At 51.5% G+C, this 21,413-nt stretch overlaps 1 protein-coding gene across 4 annotated transcripts in view; it reads right to left on the minus strand.

Moving 5' to 3' along the window:
• The window catches only part of KIF26B (kinesin family member 26B), a 477,608-nt gene that overhangs the window by 127,603 nt on the left and 328,592 nt on the right, over positions 1–21,413 (minus strand). The window lies entirely within an intron of this gene.

Genomic DNA, 21,413 nt, shown 5'->3' on the forward strand with positions numbered 1-21,413 from the left:
CTTTAATAGATGCCTTTCAGGATCTCCCACCAAAGACCTCACAGTCATGCCCTGTTCCTGTCCTGGGTGTGGGGGGAGGGCAGCAGGAGGCAATGGTTTTTTCATATTCTCCAGAGGAATTCGCTGTCTAATGGGGAGGTTGGACAGGTAATGACACCACCACTTGGTCAGTGCATACAGAGGGCCACGGGGCACAGCCGAGGGTGACTCACACTCCACCAGGGGACCCTCAAGGACTTCTCCAAGAGAAGGGGTTGGCCAGGCAGGGAGCAGAACTCAGGTAAAGGTGCCAGGGTCTCGGCAGCATGCAAACAGGTAGATTCCATAGCTGTGTTTACACATGGGGAGGGGACTGGTCATGAGAGACACTGTGGGAATCAGCGTGCACAGAAACTCACGACAAAGCCTCACGTCGTGGGGCTCATCGGTGAGAATGTGCCAACATAGCAGACAGACACAACGAGATTTTGTTTTAAGTTTATTTGTTTTGAGAGAGAGAGAGAGAGGGTGTGTGTGATCAGGGGAGGGGGAGAGAGAGGGAGAGAGAGAGAATCCCAAGCAGGCTTCATGCCGACAGTGAGAACTCATAAACTGTGAGATCATGACCTGAGCCAAAACCAAGAGTCGGACACAACCCACTGAGCCACCCAGCTGTCCCACAGCCATGAGAATTTTGGTAAATATCTCCCTGAACACCCCTTTTAAGCAATGTGAGCGTCTTCCTATTTCAAGGGTACAACCTAAAAATTGCCATTCTTTGCCACAGTGTTGTTTTTTTGAAGAGTCTGACTGTTCATTACGTGCAAAGGGTTAAAGTCATAAACCAAATGACCATCTCCCCTCTCTCTGTAGGATTTCTTTTCTTTTCTTTTCTTTTTTAATGTTTATTGTTTTATTTTTGAGAGAGAGAGAGAGACAAAGAGAGAAAGACAGTGCAAGCAGGGCAGGGGCAGAGAGAGAGGGAGACACAGAATCCAAAGCAGGCTCCAGGCTCTGAGCTGTCAGCACAGAGCCAGATGCAGGGCTCGAACCCACAAACTGTGAGATCATGACCTGAGCTGAAGAAGTCGGGTGCTCAACCGACTGAGCCACCCAGGTGCCCCTCTCTGTAGGATTTCTGACCTCCGCCCCCATGCTGACCCCTCCACCCTTCCTAATCTCAGCTGGGAGGTGGGGTCATGCCCAAGCTTGGCAGAGGAGGCAGAGAGCAGGGAGGACCCTGTCACGAGTCTGATCTGGTCCCTCCTGAACTTGGCCATCCAGGCATGGACTCACGATCACAGCAGTGCCGGGAGGATGGCTGGAGGGTGGGGGGCCTGAAGCTCGTGCAGGGGGAGAGGGAGGCCACAGGGAACTGGGCAAGCCCTCATGTCCCCACTGAACCCCTCCACGACCAGGAACCCTCGGTTAACGGCTCGTTTGTAAACGTTGTGTTGGTCTGTTGTGAGGCTCGGGCGTGTTGACTCCTAGTAAGCCAGAAGGCGCCCACGCGTGCAGCAGTTGGGAACGTGTGCCCAGAAAGATTAGTGATTTCAAGCCAAACCATCAGAGGCAGCCTGATCAGTGCGCAGGGCCGGCAGGAGCTGACATTCTGCAGCCAGAGTTGACCCGTGTGATCTCAGGCACAGGAGTCCCTACGACTCAGCTTCCTCATGAGTGAAACGGGTGATTTAAATTTTTCTTTTTAATGTTTTATTTATTTTTGAGAGAGAGAGACAGAGTGCGAACAGAGGAGGGGCAGAGACAGAGAGAGAGGGAGGCACAGAATCCGAAGCAGGCTCCCGGCTCCGAGCTGTCAGCACAGAGCCCGACGCGGGCCTTGAACCCACAAGCTATGAGATCATGACCTGAGCTGACGTCGGATGCTTCACCGACTGAGCCACCCAGGTGCCCCTAAAATGAGGTGACTTAAATGAGTTCATGTATATACATGTATTATGCATGTGTTACGGACTAAATGTTTGTGTCCCCCCCAGAACTCATATGCTGAAAACCTGGCCCACAATGGTGTTAGGAGGTGGGCCTTTGGGAGGTGATGATGAGTCATGAGGGCGGTGGGTTAGCGCCACCCCCAGAGAGCCCCCTCACCCTTCCCGCCACGTGAGGACATGGGGAGAAGACAGTGGTCTATGGCCAGGAAGCAGGCTCACACCAGACTCCAGATCTGCCAGCACCTTGATTTTGGACCCCAACCTGGAGCTGTGGGAAATAAATGTGTGTTGTTTAAGCCCCGCGGGCTGTGGATTGTGTTACATCGGCCCAGACTGACCGTATGTAAATGCATTATGTACATAGACGAGTTAATCCATGCAAACGTTATATATGTATTATGTATGTAAATGAGCTAATATAGGAAACCATGCCGTGTATGTAAATGAGTTTATGTAGATGTATTATGCATGCAAATGAGCTAATGTATGTAAAGCACTTAGCGCAGTTAGCATTATCTAAGTATTAGTGACTACTACATCAGAAATAGGACCGCTGCCCCCTTTCCAGCCGGGATTCAAACATCACAGAATTACAGAGAACCGTCCAAGTGGTTCTGTGCACCGAGGAGCCTACTGGACCCCTCAGCCACGACAGGTCGCTGACTCGGTTTGTGTGTGCGGCTGAGTCGGCCTCCCTGTCTCAGGTCTGCTCTTCTCCCCGGACGAGGAGCATTACACACACCAAATGGCTTCCCTCTGTCGCTGCAGCCGCCCGGGTGGTTCCCCAAATGTCCAACCCTCCCCGCCACCGCTCACTCGCCATTGCTGTTTCATTATTAATCAGCCAAGATCAAGTTGGAAATCGCTTTGTGCTGCTGGGTTTCAGCACTGCCTCCCGGCCGCTGAATGCCCCTCGTGATAAAGAGCCACCCAAAAGCTGAAAAGCTTCCCAGCTCCCCAGAGCACCCAGTGAGCCTGGGGGTGCCGCTCTGGTACCCCCCAAGGGGGCTGGGGCCACCCTCTGTTTATCACGTCTTCATACGCCGCTCCCGCTGGCCCACGGGACTAGCGGGGTCCGGCCTGCGTTATACTTGAGCATGGCCCCCCTCGGGGACCGTGATTTTAAGGTGAGACCCAGTGCACAGGGGAGTCTCGGGGAGGCTACCTGGGCAGAGAGGTTGGTCCCCACGGCCTGGAGCAAACCCTGTGGGGACAGGGAGAGAGGGGTGGCAGAGAGAGGGAGCTGGCAGCCGGAGGGAAGGATGTCTTTGGGGGAGACAGCTCATCTGACAGCAGGTCTAACAACTTGAGGTTCCCATCTCAGATTTCCTCAGGCGGGGGAGACTGACAGGTTCGATACGTTTGCGTTTTCCCAGAAACGTAAGTGTTCCCGAGAACCTCCGTGAAGCACAAGTGAGAATGTTTTGAGCCTCCTCGCTCCGTGAAAGCGTCACCAAATCCAAGCTCCCTCTTTGCTCTTCTCGTAATATAATTAGGAACAGGAGGTAAGAAGAGGATGAACACCCGGCGATCTCTGAATTTTAAAGTAAGTATCGTGGCAGAATTAATAGGAAGTGATCTCATAAAGCTACGTTTTATTTCACAGGAAGGTGAGATGGCAGGCCGCTGAGTGTGGCCACACACGCAGGGCTCCCCAAGTCCCCCTCCTCTCTCACCAGAAGGAAAGGTCTTACGTAAAGGCAAGGGCTGCATGTTGGGGCGTCTGGGTCTCCTTCCAAGAGGGGCGGCTGCGAACGGCAGGTGGCCCACGGACTGAACCGATGCAGACTGCATGTTCAGACGAACCCGTGCCCCAAGAGGGGACTAAGAGGGGCGCCGGGGGGGGCTCAGTCAGTCAAGCGTCAGACTTTGGCTCAAGTCATGAGCCACTGCTGTCAGCACAGAGCCCGCTTTGGATCCTCTGTCTCCCTCTCTCTCTGCCCCTCCCCAGCTCGCACCCTCTCTCTCTTTCTCTTGTCAACAATAAATAAACATTAAAAAAAAACAGGTGACTGAGATACATCCCTTCCTCCACAGTTCACGGTCCGCACGGGGATGCATGCACGGCACAGGCAGGTGGGACAAGGGGGAGGGGCTGCAGGTGGCAGGTCACACGGGCCTCGAGGGATGAGCAGCATTTTCCCAGGGCCACCAGTGACAGGAAGGCGAGCCTCCCTGGCTGAGCCAAGGGCAGATGAGCAGACAGGGGGATGTGACATAGACATAGCATCAAAGTCTCTCGTCTAGAGCCGAGATGTAAAAAATATTGATGGAAAAGAACAGACCAACCCGAGGAGAAATCAAAGCCTGTGGTTACTTACTCATTGTCCATTTGGTAGTAAACACAGAATTCCTTAAATTCTAATGAAAGTACTATGAGCCTACATATGCTACATATGGAGGAAACGCTGAATAGCACCCCGTGTGTGCTGTATAAGGATGTGTTGTTTTTCTTATAATCTGGTAAGAATTCTGCCTGGCCTCCCACTGAAGATTTGAGAGCATCTTCTGGAAAGCTAAATCATCTGGACAGAAATGCATAGCAATCCTCTCCCGTTATGGCCACTTCCCAAGCCTGGGGGGACTGGTGAGACCCTGGGACTGAGGTCTTCTGAGTGACAAGGTCATGCATTTTCCCTGGAAAGTAAGTTGTTGTTCCAGCAAATGGTGACTAAAAGCGTTCAAGCAGAATGCTCTGAGAGGCAGGCAGGGGAAGGGCACAGTGGGCTCCCTGTCCTGTACCTTTCTTTTTCTTTTTTTTTTTTTTAAATCTATTTTTGAGAGAGAGAGAGAGAGAGAGAGGGAGGGAGAGAGAGAGAGAGAGAGAGAGAGAGAGAGAGAGAGAGAGAGAGAGAGTATTGCGGGGGGGAAGGGCAGACAGAGAGGGAGACACAGAATCTGAGGCAGGCTCCAGGCTCTGAACTGTCAGCACAGAGCCCAACACGGGGCTCGAACTCATGAACCATGAGATCATGACCTGAGCCAAAGTCGGACGCTTAACCGACTCAGCCACCCAGGCGCCCCACACCTTTTTGTCTCTAGTCTCTGATCCCAGCACCCAACTAACGCGTGGAGGGACCTCGGACAGGGTGTCGTCAGACGCAATATCCGCCCCCAGAGAGGCAGGAAGGCGGGGACAGGGGGATGGTGGGACGGGAGGGCTAGAGCAGCCACAGCCACGTGCAGCCCCAGGCTGAGGGATTCGGAGGTTGGACTGCAGGCAAGGGAGAGCTTGACTGGGGAGGGTGCGATTAGCTGGACAGGATCAAGGTGAAAAATCTGGGTTGGGGTGGCCACAGGGCAGCCGTGGGCATATCCAGGTTTAGGCCCCCCACTGGCCTGGGAACCACCGCTGTCCTTCCCCAGAGGAAGCTGAGAAGCTGCCGGTGGCCCCCTGCTGGCCCTGCGTCCAGGCGGTCGTCTGTTCAAGGTGCCCTGGCTTTCTCAGAGTCAAGGTCCGTTTCAGCATCCAGAATGGATTTCTCATCCCGGAAACCCAAGGTTGCCAGTGACCGGCCTCCTAGGAAGAGCTGTTCCTCCCCTCAGTGTCAGCCCTTGGCTCCTTGACTTTGGAGGGCTGTTGGCTAAGTGCCACCTCTGGTTGGATGAACACTGTCTGAGATTGGTCTCAACTTGGACCTTTACTCAACTGGGACCTGTGCTTCTTCCCCTTAGAGTTTCAATCCTGGTTCCAGACCTAAGTATGAACTCACATCTCCCTGTACCCATCTCCTGAAGAGCCGCCTAAAGTGTCCACACCCACGGATCACTGGGAATCTCAGCCCCAGCTTTCCCCATCTGGAATGTCATACCACACCCTGAGCTCCACAGCACCCACGGAGGAGGCTTTCCCACAGCCCAGAGCCGGCCACATGCCTCGCTTTCTCCGCCACAGTCACGGAACGCTTGCAATGATCATGTTCCCCATTTCACAGATGAGGAACTTAAGGCCCTAAGAAATAAGTGTCTTCCTGCTATGGACTGAACGTTCGCGCCCTTTCCAAATTCGTATGTTGACACCTAAGCCCCAATGTGATGGCATTAAGAGGTGGGGGCCTTTGGGGGTGACTGGTCAGGAGGTTGGCGCCCCCATAAATGGAGCCCCCCCAGCCCATTCTGCCATCGGAGGACACAAGAAGTCTGCCACCCAGGAGTGGCCCTCACTGGACCACGCTGGTACCCTGATCTCAGACTTTCGGTCTCCAGGACCCCGGGAAGTAAATTTCTGTTGTTCGAAAGCCACCCGGGCTGTGGCGTTTTGTTACCGCAGCCTGAACAGACCAAGACTCTTCCCAAGGGTCACACGGCAGCCACGCGGGGAGCGCCGGGGTTCCAGCGCACGTCCTCAGATTCCACGTTCCTTCTGCCGACAGACACATCGTGGACTCATCACGCTGCTGGTGACGGAGACAGTGGAGGCGCTGAAAGGCGTGTCTAGTGACCCCTCCTTACAGAGATCTTCGTTCTGTCTCAGACTTCACGCCCACTTAAGGCCTCTAAACCTATTCAGTTTTTCCACTAACTGGAGATTATTAATACCAATACCGATACGATATGAATACCAATCATTGACGGTTATGGAAGTTATTCAGAAAATTCCAGAAATCATTTGGAAAATTACATAAATACAAAATTAAAAAACAAAGAACACCTGTGTCTGTTTTGCTCACACTGCAAAGCCGGTGTCTCCCCCCACGGCGCCTGGTGCTTTTCTGAGTGCGCCCCGAGTGTCTGTCGAACGACTGTTTCCCCGGGGAAATACGGGGAGTTAGATCATGGCCCAGCCTGAGACAGACATCACGTATCACGGCCGTCCGGCTGCATGTTTCATAACGGAACCTTACAAGGGCCAACTTGGGAGCCTGCGCCCTCTGGCCATGAGCTCTGCACCGCTAGGGGTATGGGACGGCGGTGGTGAGCCACCGTGGGAACAGGTAAAAGGAGAAACAAACATTTTCATAAAGACTGATGTGCTGAAGTCTGGACCTTTCTGTGCAACACGGGGTAAGCAGAGGGTGGCCAGCATGAACTGGTACATGTAAGACTGTCCGTCTGGAATCAGTGCTCCCCGGAGGCACCTTCATCTCCCGCCAGAACCACAAGGATGTCAGTGCTCCCCGGTGGAGCAGTGCCCAGATCCTCCTCTGAGGCCCCCAAGGCCTTAGATTTTCTTCCCGCTGCACACGGCCCCTCGTCACTCCCCGGGGTTAATCTCTGCACAGTGTCTACTCTAAGCTCTCTTGAGTCCACACACCACTCTTCTCCCCTAGCAACTACTCAATGAGTGTGAAAAGTGGTCCGCAAGACGAACTTCCAAAGAAATCCTTATTTCACAAGCACAGAGAGGGGCGCCTGGGTGGCTCAGTCGGTTGAGTGCCGGTCTGACTCGGGCTCAGGTCACAATCTCATGGTTCATGGGTTCAAGCCTATATCGGTTGGATTCTGTGTCTCCCTCTCTCTCTGCCCCGCCCCTTCCCATGCCCCGCCCTCCATCTCAAAAAAAAAAAAACATTAAAAAAATTAAAAACCAAAACAAAACAAAAGCACATAGTAAATGCTCACTTAGCACCGCTGGGGTCTGACATGGATCACGTTCGAATTTAAGGCACATCGTCCCTTGCACTGGTCTTTCCTCCTAAGTGCTCATTAATGTTTCCTATGAACCACCTGAAAACGCAGGGGATGACCGTCATCTGTCCCTCTTGTAGGGCAGCATCATCATCTCCCAGGACATGTTCCTCCTCAACCCAACCCTGATGAGCCAGCGGGAAGGGCCACTTTCTTAGTCTGTACACCAGCCCTTGCCTGGAGTTTTGAGCCTTGGGCCAGAGAAGATAGAAACCTGTCCAGACTGCTGGTGGAAGCTGTAAGACATGATACCTTATATATTTTTTTTCAAGATTTATTTATTTTGAAAGAGAGAGAGAGTAAGTGAGCATGCGAGCAGGGGAGGGGCAGAGAGAGGGAGAGAGAGAGTCTCCAGCAGGATCCGCGCTGTCAGCGCAGAGCCCGATGCGGGGCTCGATCTCACAAACCGCGAGACCATGACCTGAGCCGAAACCAAGAGTCGGAGGCTGAACCGACTGAGCCACCGAGGTGCCCCAAAACACGACACTTTAGAGCTGTCGGCACCCGTGTGAGGCGAAAGCTGATCCGGACTGAAGAAGAATGAAGCCAAAATGTGGAAGGAAGCACAAATAGGAGAGAGAGGGAGAGAGAGAGAGGGAGAGAGAGACAGTCCCGAAGCACTCAGGAGATCCCGGCTCCAGGGCTCCTGACTTCACGGTCTGGTTCCATGAGTCACCAATATCCCAGTGTCTGAAGCTAAAAAGACTTCTAATTAACACAAAACCCCTTTCGTCCTCCCTTACCCCCCTCCTCCCATCCCTGTTCCAGACTACACCACCTTTGAGCACACACACATCTTTCGAGATAACTTCAGAACCTGACCCATCACGGATGCCAGTTCTCACATCCTAACAGGAGCATTCTCAAAGGGAAGAGGCAATGCTGGAGTTTTGGAAGGCAGGAAGTCTCTCCCTTGGTGGTCAAAGCAGAACAGAGGATACACAGGGGATGGGAGGGCACAGCCCGAAACAGGAGCTGGCATTCATGCATGACCTTGAACAAAGAGCCCCTCACTTCACCCCGCCTTGGAGAGGAAAAGTATACCTTCCTCAGCGCACGCTCTCAGCGGAATTCTACCCATAAGCAAAGGATGTGTGAGTTCTGTCACTTCTTATTTAAAGTTTATTTATTTTGAGAGAGAGAGACAGTGCAAGTGGGGGGAAGGAGAGAGAGAGAGAGAGAGAGAGAGAGAGAGAGAGAGAGAGAGAGAGAGAGAATCCCAAGCAAGCTCCTTGCTGTCAGCGCAGAGCTCGACGTGGGGCTTGAGTTTATGAACCATGAGATCACGACCTGAGCCGAAACCAAGAGTTGGACGCTTAGCCGACTGGGCTGCCCAGGCGCCCTGATGTGTCAGTTCTCTTAAGAAAGAGTCTGTGGGGATGTGAACGTGTCACACGCCACCGTGATTCATCCATACGATCTAACTGTCGGGGCAAGTGCAGGCAGTACATCAAAGTGTTAAAAATGAAACAAAAGTACATCCTCCCCTGCCCACTGGGCTAGCCATTGTCAACACGCTCCAGCACGGATCCTGGAGGAATATCAGAATGTACTCAGTAAAGAGGAGGAAGGAAGAAAACTCACCGGGAAGCCAATTATCTTGTGCAAATTCCAGCCGTAGCTGCCATGATAAGCCAGAGCGATGACGATAAAAAGAGTAGGTACTTTGAGTTGTCCACCCAAGAATGATCTTGAACTCTTTCGAATGAGGGGCTCCGGGCGCGCCCTCTCCCCGCCCTGCCTGCACAGACCACAGCCCGGTCCGTGCTCACAACAGATGTCTTTACACAAAAAACAGAAACTCAGACGTTTCCATCATCACTGATCTGGTGTTCTAGACCCAGAAGTCTCAACGGAGCTGGATCACCCAGAGAGCTTGATACAGTCTAGGAGGAGATTAAGTATCAAGTCAGCTCCCGGGGTCCCGTCCCCCGCAGCACTGACCCTGAGGTCTCACTAGCCTGGAGGAGGGGTCAAGGGCAAGGGCACCCCTTCTCTCACGGAACTCAGAGCAGGTTTCTGTTTGTTTGTTGCCTTTAAAAATATCATTCTGAATATTAATTTGCTTTCACCGGTAATTTACTTTTACTGCATGGAAACCACAGAAGGCGATCCATACCAGGGGATAAAGCAACACAGAACAACTATAAAGCTCTCCGGGGCGACGAGGGAAGGGGAGAGTAATGGGACTCTGGCAGCAGAGGAGGCCCGCCCCACCCCTGCCTCGGCCCCTTGTCAGCCAGCCCCCGACTGCAGCCGTACCACAGCCAGGGACATTTGCATGGACACCACAGGCCTTTCCTGAAGCCAAATGAGCACACAGGAAGTGTGCAGAGAACAAGTCCCAGGACTGGGCTGCGTATCCCTGATCTACCTCGGATCAGGTACGTGACCTTGGGCAGATGCCTTAGATCTATTTCAGCTTCCTCAGAGGTAAAATAGGGGTGATCACAACAGACCCTTCCCGCAGAGTTGAAAGGAGGTTTTAATATGTGAATACAAGTTCAGCACTCAGAACTGTGCCCGGCACAAGCAAATGGCCAGTCTGTGTTATATGGTCAGAAAAAGAACACTGGGAACAAAGACGTAGGGTCTCCCTAGCCACTCTGAAAAGCTGTGCTGTCTCTGGTAATTCTCTTGCCCTCTCTGAATCTCAGGGCCCTCATCTATCTCTCGGGGCTGTTTTAAAGGTCAAGGGAGAGGATACAGGTGAAAGCATGTGCAGACCATAATACACAGATGTGAAAGATCACCCTAGGAGAAGGAGACCCACGTCATGGTTCCGTCCTTCTATTTGTTCCCCTATGTGATGGTAAGTTTAGGTGTCCGTCTGGCTGGGCCAGGGCACCCAGATATTCGGCCAAACACTATTCTGAATGTTTCAGTGTTTTTTTTTTTAGGTGGGATTAACATTTTAATCAGCTAACTGTGATTAAAGCAGATTACCGTCCATATCATGGGTGGGCCTCACCTAATCAGTTGAGGTCTTGCTAGAGAAAGAACCGACCTCCCTGGAAGAAGAGGGAATCCTGCCCGCAGACTGCCTTTGGACTTGAACTGCAAGTCTCCCTGGGTCTCCAGCCTGCTGTCCTCCCCTGCAGGTTCTGGACTTGCCAGCCTCCACAGTTTTTCTCTCTCTGTGTACATATACGCATCAGTATCTGTATATGCACACACACACACACACACACACACCCTGCTCTGCTTCTCCGAGAGCCCTAATATACCCACTATTTACTGAGTACCTGTATAGGATGTGAAGGGGGACAAGAGAGATACGACCCTGCCATCAGGAAGGTTATGGTCAACAGAGATCCATGAAACACTGAATTAGAGAGACTGTTCATCCAAAGGGTGGTAGGTACAATGGAGAGAAAGCTGGGGTCCCTCAGCAGGGAAATCTTCCCCCAGGAGATGGCATTCCCGTGGTATCCAGAGGATGGGCAGAAACCAGCCAAGCAAAGACCAAGCAGACCTGTAGATAAGAGCAACCTTTCTGGGGGAGGTGACATCACAGCCTTTTGCTTCCGGCATCCACTCCTGGGCCGGGATCCCGCATCCACTCCTGCCCACCCAGCGTGTGGCTTGTGCTTGTAACCGAGCCGACAGCCGATTTGGGGGCTGTGTCGCCGGCAGCAGGCTGAATGGCTTTATTTGTTCTGAAGTCTTTTCAGGACGCTACCTTTTCCATTTTCTGCAGATCAGGGGATGGAGAGGGAAGCAGGCAGACCAGCAAACCCTGCTCCCGGCTCACCCATGGGATAAAGCATTCCCAAACTCAGGGGTGGTGGGTATCTGGCCCAAGCTGCTGAAGGAAATAACCCTTGGGGGAAAAGGGTCCCTTTTTTCCTGCAAAAAGTGTCAAAAGATTCCAGAGGTAACTTCCTGTGGGCTTCCTGTTTTGAGAGAAACATCTAGCAGCAGCTTGTGTAGTGATGACGGCTGTAGCTGTGCCTGGGTTGATGCAGTGGGTCTACACTGCCCGATCCCATCCTCACAACACACCCGAGGCTCTCCTGGTGCCTGGCCCCCAGCCGCGCCCCCATCAAGGCCGGCGAACTGAACTCACTGCGCGGTGTCAGTCCCCTGCCCCTCTGTCCACACTGGCCTGTCTGCTAAGGTTGCACCTGCACACTGTCACGTATGGGTGGGGTCTTAAATGCGTTGCTCTGGGGTGGGGGTCGGGGGACTGGGTCGCCTGGGAGCATCGGGACGAGCGGACATGAGCGCTCCTTCCCTTGGTTTACCAGCAGGCTCACACTTTGGGTAAGAGAGCTGAGTTTGCAAACCTAGGAAGCCAGCATGGGAAGCAGACTGATTTTACCATTACAGGTTTCAGCAAGAAAATGCCTCTGATTGGCCCCAGCCGGCCCAGACTCCACCGACGATTCACTGCTGGTGGTAAGGAGATCTCGGCTCCAAGGGGAAGAAATTTCTATCTGAGTAGTTGGCTGTAGCCACGGGGCACAGACCGGACCCAGGGAAGGGGAAAAGAATGTGCGAGGAATTTTGTCCCCGGCACGCACGGCTATTCTAATGGTTCCGCTTCTGGTTGCTTCTGTGGGAAGTCAAATACTCCAACTCAGTGCTGGAATTTAGAGGTCAGTGTTGTGGCCTGCACGTTCGCGTCCGTCCCAAGGTGACGGTTTTAGGATGGATGGTCTTTGGGGGGGAATTAGGTCATGAGGGTGGAGCCCTCTCGAATGGGATGAGCCCCCTGTAAGAAGAGACGAGAGAGGTTTCTGTCCTGTCTCCCATGGGAGGCACAAGAAGGTGACCGACCGCGTGCACACCAGGAAGAGCGCTCTCACCAGGCGCCAGATCTGCCAGCCTGACCTTGGGCTTCTCAGTCTCCAGAATGGTGAGAAATAAGTTTGTGTTTCAGCCCCCCAGGCGATGGTAGTTTTGCTCAGATGGTATCACAGAGCACGGGCTGAGACGGACTTGAAAAGTAAGAGGGGGATGAGTAGGCAGAGGACTGTGATTCAGGAACCATTTAACAATCTAAGGGAAATTCGGGTTTGCTTTTAAGAACGTATCAACATGGGGGCGCCTGGGTGGCTCCGTCGGTGAAGCGTCCGACTTCACTCAGGTCATGATCTCGCGGTTCGTGGGTTCAAGCCCCGCGTCGGGCTCTGTGCTGACAGCTCAGAGCCTGGAGCCTACTTGGGATTCTGTGTCTCCCTCTCTCTCTGTCCCTCCCCCGCTCGCAGGTAGTCTCTCTCTCTCTCTCTCTCTCTCAAAAATAAACATTAAAAAAAAAGAATGTATCAAAATGATTCTCCCCTTCTACAGTGATACATTTTAGTTCAAGGAAGCATCAGAAAGGAATTCACATGTTTAGTTATGCAAGTCTCAGGAGGCAAGAACATTTCCTACTTGGAGGCAGGAAGGAAAACTTTCTAATTAACTCAGCAGTTTGGACTCACCATTTTTTTTTTATAAAACATTACTATCCATCCCATTTTAATGGGATAATTATGATTAACTTTCCTTTCGGCCATTAGCAAGAGAAAGACCTAGAAAGATACGATGCGAGGAGTGTTGGCTTAAAACAGACCTACTGTTCCCAGGCTCTTGATATCAGTAATTGTCTAATTGTGCTGAGCCCGACCAAAATGCGGTTTTTGCCAAAGAATGATCAAAAGCCTTCTTCTGGCATCATAATCCATCTTATTGGCCTTTGGTTAATTGAGAATGTGGCATTTATTCCAGAGAGAATTCCCTCATTTTATCTTGTGCTTTCATTCCCTAAGTCAGGATGCTAATTAGGATTACAGGTACTCCAGGAGGCCCCAAGCTTATCCAATTACGGCACTGGTTTCTAGCCTTTAAAATGTCTCCTCAGAAAAATCACCTTCGTCTTTCTCAATGCTCCCATGTGCACACACACACACACACACACACACGCACGTGCTAGCACATGCCTACCATCTCAATAAGATGTAAAAAACAAACAAACAAACAACCCTGAAAAAAGTCAGTAGGATTGAGGCTGAAGATACAAAATAGGGAATAAGATTAAAAATCTCTCATTCTGCCTTCAAGGCTTCACGACTGATCATCTTCCTCGGTTGAAACTCGCCCAGAGATGTTCCTTCTGCAGGACGGCCAAGAACATCAGTGTCTGGAGAACTTCACGTCCCTGGAGCTTTGACCGGGTCTTCAGAAGACCCCTATTCTTCAGCTAAAGCAGACAGGAGTTCAGAGAACTGGAAAATGTAGAAGCTCTATGAAGAAAATGGACATACAAATCTCTTCCCCTTCCTGTGCCCCGAAGGCTACAAGAATGGGCCGAGATGGAAGACAGATTACTCTGAGCCGCAGGACCCAACTATTCGTCCCTGCTCACCCACGAATCCTTTTATCCGGTTTGTTCTGTGTAGATATCCCAGGCAAAGAGAGGCCCAGATGGAGTGTTTTATATTAAGTAACACGCCCGCCCATCCGTAATCAGATCTAACGAAGCTGAAACGTGCCTGCTTCACCCTTCTCGTTTTCCATCTGATAATGAAGACAAAGGAGCATTACCTCCATACAAGGTGACCAGCGGTCTTAGGGGCAGTCACACTAGTAATGAAAAACCAAAATGGCGCCCCACTTTCCTTACACATGTTTGACCATGACCCTTTCTGCCGTGGCCTTTAACGGAGAACGTCTCCTAATACTTCCCTTTCGTTGGCAACAATGAAAGCTGCTAATTGGAGAGTGGCGTGGCAGGGGCTGTGGACCAAAGTCCCCATGACTGAGGCCATTTGGGTTTGCTCCAGAATCAGCTTGGCCCTTGGAGGGGCCCCAAGAGTGTCTGGGATGGGGCAGACCCAGAGCTGGGAGGGTGCTGGGACCGCGTGGAAACCTCTGCATGGGGTGCTGGGGGGCAGGACCTGGCAAGATTCATGAGTCTGAATGTTTTCTCCAAGCCTCCTTTCTCCTTCAGATGCAGACTGGAAGACGGGTCAGAATAAGTAAGAAAGGAAGGACAGAAAACCAAACTCCAACTACAAGAGCTTAGCAGACTCCACCAAAACCAGCAGAGCACAGACAGGAACTGTAATTAGGGAGGGGAAGGTCACACGAGTTTACTCCCCAGAAGAGCCGACAACTTAATTTACGAAGCTATCAGGCTGGCCATGTGATGAATTATTTTGTATTATTTATGCAGTATTATCTATGCATCCCTTCCCCCCACTCCCCCCCCCCCCCCGCCCAGCTCTCCAAAGTAGAGAACTCACAAGTCACTTTCCCCATGTGTAGCATTTAAGGACAGAGCAGTCACTGGTGAGTGAGTCATAGGATCCAGAATTTTCCATCACATTTGAATTCTTTATTTTGTATACATTCTCAAAATGAATGTCAAAGGCTGGCTCAAGTCTTTCCTGTTTTCTCCGACAGCTTTGGGATGAGGAATGGTAGAAGCAGGAAGGAGAAATTTGACAATCTGCACTCTGTTTAAATAACCCGGACCCTGGTGGGCTGGAAGGCGTGAAATTCTCCTCCACATAACCTGGCATCACTTCCTAAACAAGGGAGGGATACGCCAGCCATTTCTACCTGTTGAATACATAAGAGCTACCTTAGTACCTTTTAAAAATCTTATTTTAGGGGCGCCTGGATGGCTCAGTCGGTTCGGCATCGACTTCTGCTCAGGTCACGATCTCACGGTTCGGTTCGTGAGTTCGAGCCCCACCTCGGGCTCCGTGCTGACAGCGTGGAGCCTGCTTGGGATTCTCTCTCCCCCTCTCTCTCTGCCCCTCCCCTGCTCGCATGCTCGATCTCTCTCTCTCTCTCTCTCTCTCTCAAAATAAATAAACTGAAAACAAATTTTTAAAAATCTTATTTTAATCAATTTTTTCTATCTCGTTGTTTTCATCTTGTACTCAGAATGTCCGTTGGAAAGGAATCTGGACTTCCTCGTCAGGAGAGTGTCACAGGGTTTAGTACAGGCACACCTCATTTTATTGCGGTTCACTTTGTTGTACCTCACAGACACTTAATACAAATTGAAGGAACGTGGAGACCCCGTGCCAAGCAAGTCTACTGGAGCCATTTTTCCAACAGCAGCTGCTCACTGCCCGTCTCTGTGTCACATTTTGGTATTTCTCACAATATCTCTAACTTTTCCATTACGATACTGGTTATGGTGACCTGCGATCAGCGATCTCTGTTACTACTGTAACTGGGGTACCACAAACTGTGCCCATACAAGACGGCGAACTAGTCAATAAATATCGGGTGTATTCTGACAGCTCCACCGACTGGCTATTCCCCATCTCTCTGCTCTCCTCGGGCCTGTTCCCCGAGACACATTAATATCGAAAGTAAGCCAGTTAATAACCCTACGGTGGCCTCTGTGTGTTCAAGGGAAGGGAAGGGTCACACGTCTCTCGCCTTAAACCAAAAGCTAGAAATGGTGAAGCTGAGAGCTGATAGAGAGAAAGCCAGGCCTCGTGCACCAAGCAGCAAGCCAAGCTGTGGATGCAAAGGGAAAGTTCTTGAAGGAAATTACAACTGCTACTCCAGGGAACACACGAATGGCAAGACAGCGAAACAGCCGTACCGCCGACGTGGACGAAGCGTCCGTGGTCCGGACGGAAGAGCCAACAGCCACGACACTCCCTTAAGCCACAGCCTGACCCAGAGCAGGGGCCTGGCTCCCTTCAAGTCTGTGAAGGCTCAGAGAGGGGAGGAAGCCGCAGAAGACAAGTCTGAGCTGGCAGAGGCTGGGTCACGAGGTTTAAGGGAAGAAGCCGTCTCCATAAAAGTACAAGGTGAGGAAGCAAGTCCGATGGAGATGCTGCAGCAAGTTCTCCAGAAGGTCCAGCCGAGAGAATTAATGAGGGGGCTACACTCAACAACAGGTCTCAGTGTAGACAGAACAGCCTCGCACTGGAAGACGCCATCTAGGACTTTCATGGCTGGAGAGGAGTCCGTGCCTGGCTTCAAAGCCTCAAAGGACAGGCTGACTCTCTTGTGAGGGGCTAATGCAGCTGGTGAGGACTTTAACTCAAACCCTATGTCCGTGTGGCGTTCCAAAAATCCCAGGGCCCTTACGAACTATGCTACATCTACTCTGCCTGTGCTCTAGAAATGGAACAAGGCCTGGATGACAGCACATCTGTTTACAGCATGGTTTACTGAATATTTCAAGCCCACTGTTGAGACCTACTGCTCAGAAAAAAGAATGCTTTTAAAACATGACTGCTCAGGGGCGCCTGGGTGGCTCAGTCGGTTAAGTGTCCGACTTCAGCTCAGGTCATGATCTCATGGCCCGTGAGTTTGAGCCCCACGTCAGGCTCTGTGCTGAGGCTCAGAGCCTGTGCTCAGAGCCTGTAGCCTGCTTCAGATTCTGTGTCTCCCTCTCTCTCTGACCCTCCCCAGTTCATGCTCTGTCTCTCTCTGTCTCAAAAATAAATAAACATTAAAAAAATTAAAAAAACAAAAACAAAACATGACTGCTCATTGACAGACAATGCACTAGGTCACCCAAGAGCTCTGATGGACACGGACGAGATTCATGTTGAATTCATGACTGTTGACACAACATCCTTTCTAAGCCCATGGATCAAATTTCAGGTCTTGAAAACATGCATTTTGTAGAACCATAGCTGCCGTCGACAGTGATTCCTCTGCTGGATCTGGGCAAAGTAAACTGAAAGCCTTCTGGGAAGGATTCACCATCCTAGACACCATTAAGAATACTTGTGATTTGTGGAAAGAAGTCAAAGCATCAGCATTCACAGGGCTTTGGAAGAAGTTGGTTCCAGCCCTCAAGATGCCCCTTCAAGACGTCAGGGGAGGGAGTCCCTGCAGCTGTGGTGGAAACAGCAAGGGAACCGGGGTCAGAAGTGGGGGCTGCAGATGGGACCGAAGGGCTGCCATCTCCTCGTCAAACCTGATCGGATGCGCACATGGTTTCTGGAGGTGGAAGGTCCTCCCGGTGAAGACGCTGGGAAGACCGTTGAAATGACAACGGAGGATTTGAAACAGGACATCAGCTGAGCCGATAAGGCAGCGGCAGGGTCTGAGGCAGGACTCCAGTCCCGAAAGAAGTTCTGCCAGGGGTCAGATGCGATCAGGCTGTGTCGCGTGTTTCAGAGAATTCGCTCATGAAGGCAAGAGTCGATCGATGAGGCCAACTTGTCTTATTTTCAGAAACTGCCCCAACCCCAACCTTCAGCCCCACCACCCTGACCAGTCAGCAGCCACCAACAGGGAGGCAGGACCCTCCAGCAGCAGGCAAATCACGACTCACTGGAAACTCAGATGGTTAGCAGTTTTTAGCAATAAGTATTTTTTAATTAAGGTATGTGTGTATGTACATTGTTGATTTAGACCCAATGTTACTGCACACCTAATAGACTACGGTATCATGTAAACGTAACTTTCATATGTACTGGGAAACCCAAAACATACATTTGGCCAACTTGATTGTGATCTCCGCTTTACTGCAATGGGCTGGAACCAAACCCGCAGTATGTCTGAGGTGTGCCTGCAACCAAATGACTTCTACCGTGGGAAGGTTTATAAATCTGTAAAGGAAAAATTGCCTGCACGAAAGAGCTCACGTGGTTCTTTTATTTTTTTCTATGCTAGGAGTTTACACATCAAACAAGAGACAGTTGAGAATTCTGCTAAATCTAGACAATATAGAACCTGGTGGTGACACTGGCCAAGCAGCGTGTCTGTGTGTGTGTGTGTGTGTGTGTGTGTGTGTGTGTGTGTGTGTGTGAGCGAGCAGGAGACAGAGAGACAGAGAGAGATTATTTACAGAACATACCTTTTAACAGAGGTCAAGATATGCTGTTACTGGGTTTGCAAAACAGTGCTGAATGAAATACACACAACTTAAAACCAAGGGCAGAGAAGAACAAAGGGTTATGGCCCAGCATTTACAGCAGAAGAGAAATAATGCAGCCAGACAAGCAAGTCTATTTCTAAGTCCCAACTCCTAGGACTCTGCCAAGTCGCCTGCCTTTGGGCCACACTGCCCCAGGAAGAGAAATCTCAGGAAGCACTCGAGAGACGCACAGACGGTTGCGGACAGATGGTGACGGGGGGCCACCCCCCAGGATGCCTAGTCTTAGCAGGGATCCCCAGGGGCAGGAAACGGCACAGGAGTAGTGGCTGAGGCTGCTGCCAGTCAAACATCTTCACGGGAGCCTCGAGTTCCCGGAGATCAGGACACCCCCCACTTCCTTTGCAGGGAGGCGCCCAGAATGGCCACCCTGCTCCCCTGTAGTGTGCCCTCCTGGGGCACCCACGGCGGTACTTGGGACATGGTACCTCTATAGACGCTCGCTGAGTAAATCAACTATGACACGTCCTCCCCACCTGTTCCCGCTTCATTTGCCATGATTCCCCTCCAAGTTTCTCCATCCAATTTTGGGCGATCACTCCATCGTTCGCAGTGTGGGTTCTCTTGCTGCGAGCACCCACCTATACAAGCGGTCTTACGTCCCCAAAACACGATGGGGGAACACAGGCTGAGCGCTCAACATTCCAACTTTGGAGGCACTCCTGGGGGTCCTGAAGGGGAAAGGAGGGTCCTTTCCCCTCATGCTTCCTGGATTTCCCTCCAGGTGCTCTCCTGGGAAGAGGAGAATTAGCCAGATACTGGTGGATTGCTGGCCTCACCACCGAGACCATTGCCAGTACCGTTACCGCTCTCGCCTTCGAGTGTTACGCACAGGGGGTGCCTGGGGGGCTCAGTCGGTTGAGCGTCTGACTTCGGCTCAGGTGGTGATCTCGCGGTCTGTGAGTTCAAGCCCCATGATGGGCTCTGTGCGGACAGCTCGGAGCCTGGAGTCTGCTTCGGATTCTGTGTCTCCCTCTCTCTCTGCCCCTCTCCCACTCGTGCTCTCTCTCTCTCTCTCTCTCTCAGAAATAAACATCAAAAAAAATTTTTTTTAAGCGATACGCACAGGAGGCATGGCTGCAAAGCCGCACGCTCGGTAAGTTCAACAGGTAACGTAATTTGCTCTAGAAGCTTGTAATCCAAGACAGAGCTCTGGCATGAAGCTGTGACAACAAACGAATGAACCTGAAACATGGACGTTAATTAATTGTGCAAACAAATTTCCTGAGGAGCACGCACTGACTTAGGGGAAGGAGCCATTTTCGAAGAGATTAGAGGTATCATTTACATATAAGCCAAATCAATGAAATATAAACAGGCACTAAGCTTCTCTCCTCCACTAATCACCTCTATCTGTTCATTAAGGATGTGTCTACAAGACCGCTTAGTATCGTTTTGTTGATATTACTTGCAAGTTAGAATTATTTTAAGGCTGCGATGCCAACTTTTCCTTTAAAGTAGATTGTCCTTCGATTTGGTCCAAATTGGTGAGATTTTTTTCCTTTTTTTTTTTTTTTAAGTTTATTTTGAGAGAGAGAGAGAGAGAGAGGGAGAGAGAGAGAGAGAGAGAGAGAGAGAATCCTAAGCAGGCTCTGCGCTGTCAGCACAGAGCTCGATGTGGGGCTCGATCTCAGGAACCGCGAGATCGTGACCAGAACCGAGATCCAGAGTCGGACGCCTAACCGACCGAGCCACCCAAGCGCCTGAAATTAGTGAGACTTCTAAGACTGACTGGAATAAATGCACCAGGTTGAAAGTGCTGGAAGTAGCGGCCTCTGCCTTGCCTGTCCCTGACTGCAAGGCTAGTGTCCAGCACTGTGCCCGACACGTAATAGGTGCTCAACAAGCATCTGCAGTTTGCCAAGGCGCACCCCCGGGGCCGACGACGCCCAGACGTTTTCTGTGTTGTGTGTCTGCTGTACTTCAGCTCCAGACACACTGACCTTACTGCAAACCCTGCCGCCCCCGCGGCCTCCAGAGGAGCTTTTGGCCTCAAGCGGTGCCCAGCGGCCACACTGACTCTGGGAGGAGGGTCCGGGTTGCTGCTGGCATGGTCCCCGCCACGGAGCGCCTCTGGTCTCCCTGTGTGTCTGCCCTTGGCCGCTCCTGCTACCCTTCCTCTCCCAGCCGTGACTCCGCAAAGGGAAGCATGTCCTTCTCCCCTGGATCAAGGCAACTGGATCCCACGGTCATTTGGCTGCCCCCGTGGCCCCAACGCATTCTTGTCCCCACCCCAAAGTGTTAAAGATCATACATACCTAGTGGCAGCCCAGTGAGACCTCAGAAAACAAAATGGCTGTAGATGTTGACTTCCGGGCTTGAGTCAGGAGGAACCCGAAAATCTCTTACCCCTTGGGGGGGCCTCAGTTATCTTGTTCACTAAACCCACAGGCCTGGGAAACACTCCCGGGTCTCCTGAGGGAGTCCTCGTGTGGTTGAGGCACGAGAGGTCAGGGTTGAGCGGGGCTTGCGCCCCACCCCCACCTCAGGTTTAAATAATTAAGTGGCTTCTGGCAATTCAATCAAGCTTCTCAACTTCGCCCATACTGATTTATATACAACACTTACTATTTATTCTATTTTCAATTCTGCTGTACTTCTAACTCGACTTCGTCCAGGGGCAGTTCGGCTCCAGCGTTCAAGTTCCAAACTCCTCTTAGCAAAACAGAAGCCCACATACGCTTAAAAAATGGGTCAGGTGGCCAATTTTATGTGACGTGTTAGCTTTACCACGATTAAAAAGAAAAGACACGATTTTAAAGCCCTGCATTACCCTCCCTCCTCAGAAGGCAGCACGTCAACCATCCGTGATGACCTCCGTGAGGGTGTCACTGTCCCCCCTCAGCAGCTGTCCCCTCTACGCGTCCTTCCCTAGAGAGAGATCCCAACCCGCAGGGTTTTCTCCGTCTCCTTCCTGGCTGGTGAGGCGAGGGCAGCCCTACAGCCCTTGTTCCCTACTCTACTTCTGGGCCTGGGGGGAACCGTCGGGAAAATTCCAG

The sequence above is a fragment of the Felis catus genome, chromosome F1 (assembly GCF_018350175.1).
Source record: "Felis catus isolate Fca126 chromosome F1, F.catus_Fca126_mat1.0, whole genome shotgun sequence".
In the NCBI taxonomy this organism is placed as follows: domain Eukaryota; kingdom Metazoa; phylum Chordata; class Mammalia; order Carnivora; family Felidae; genus Felis; species Felis catus.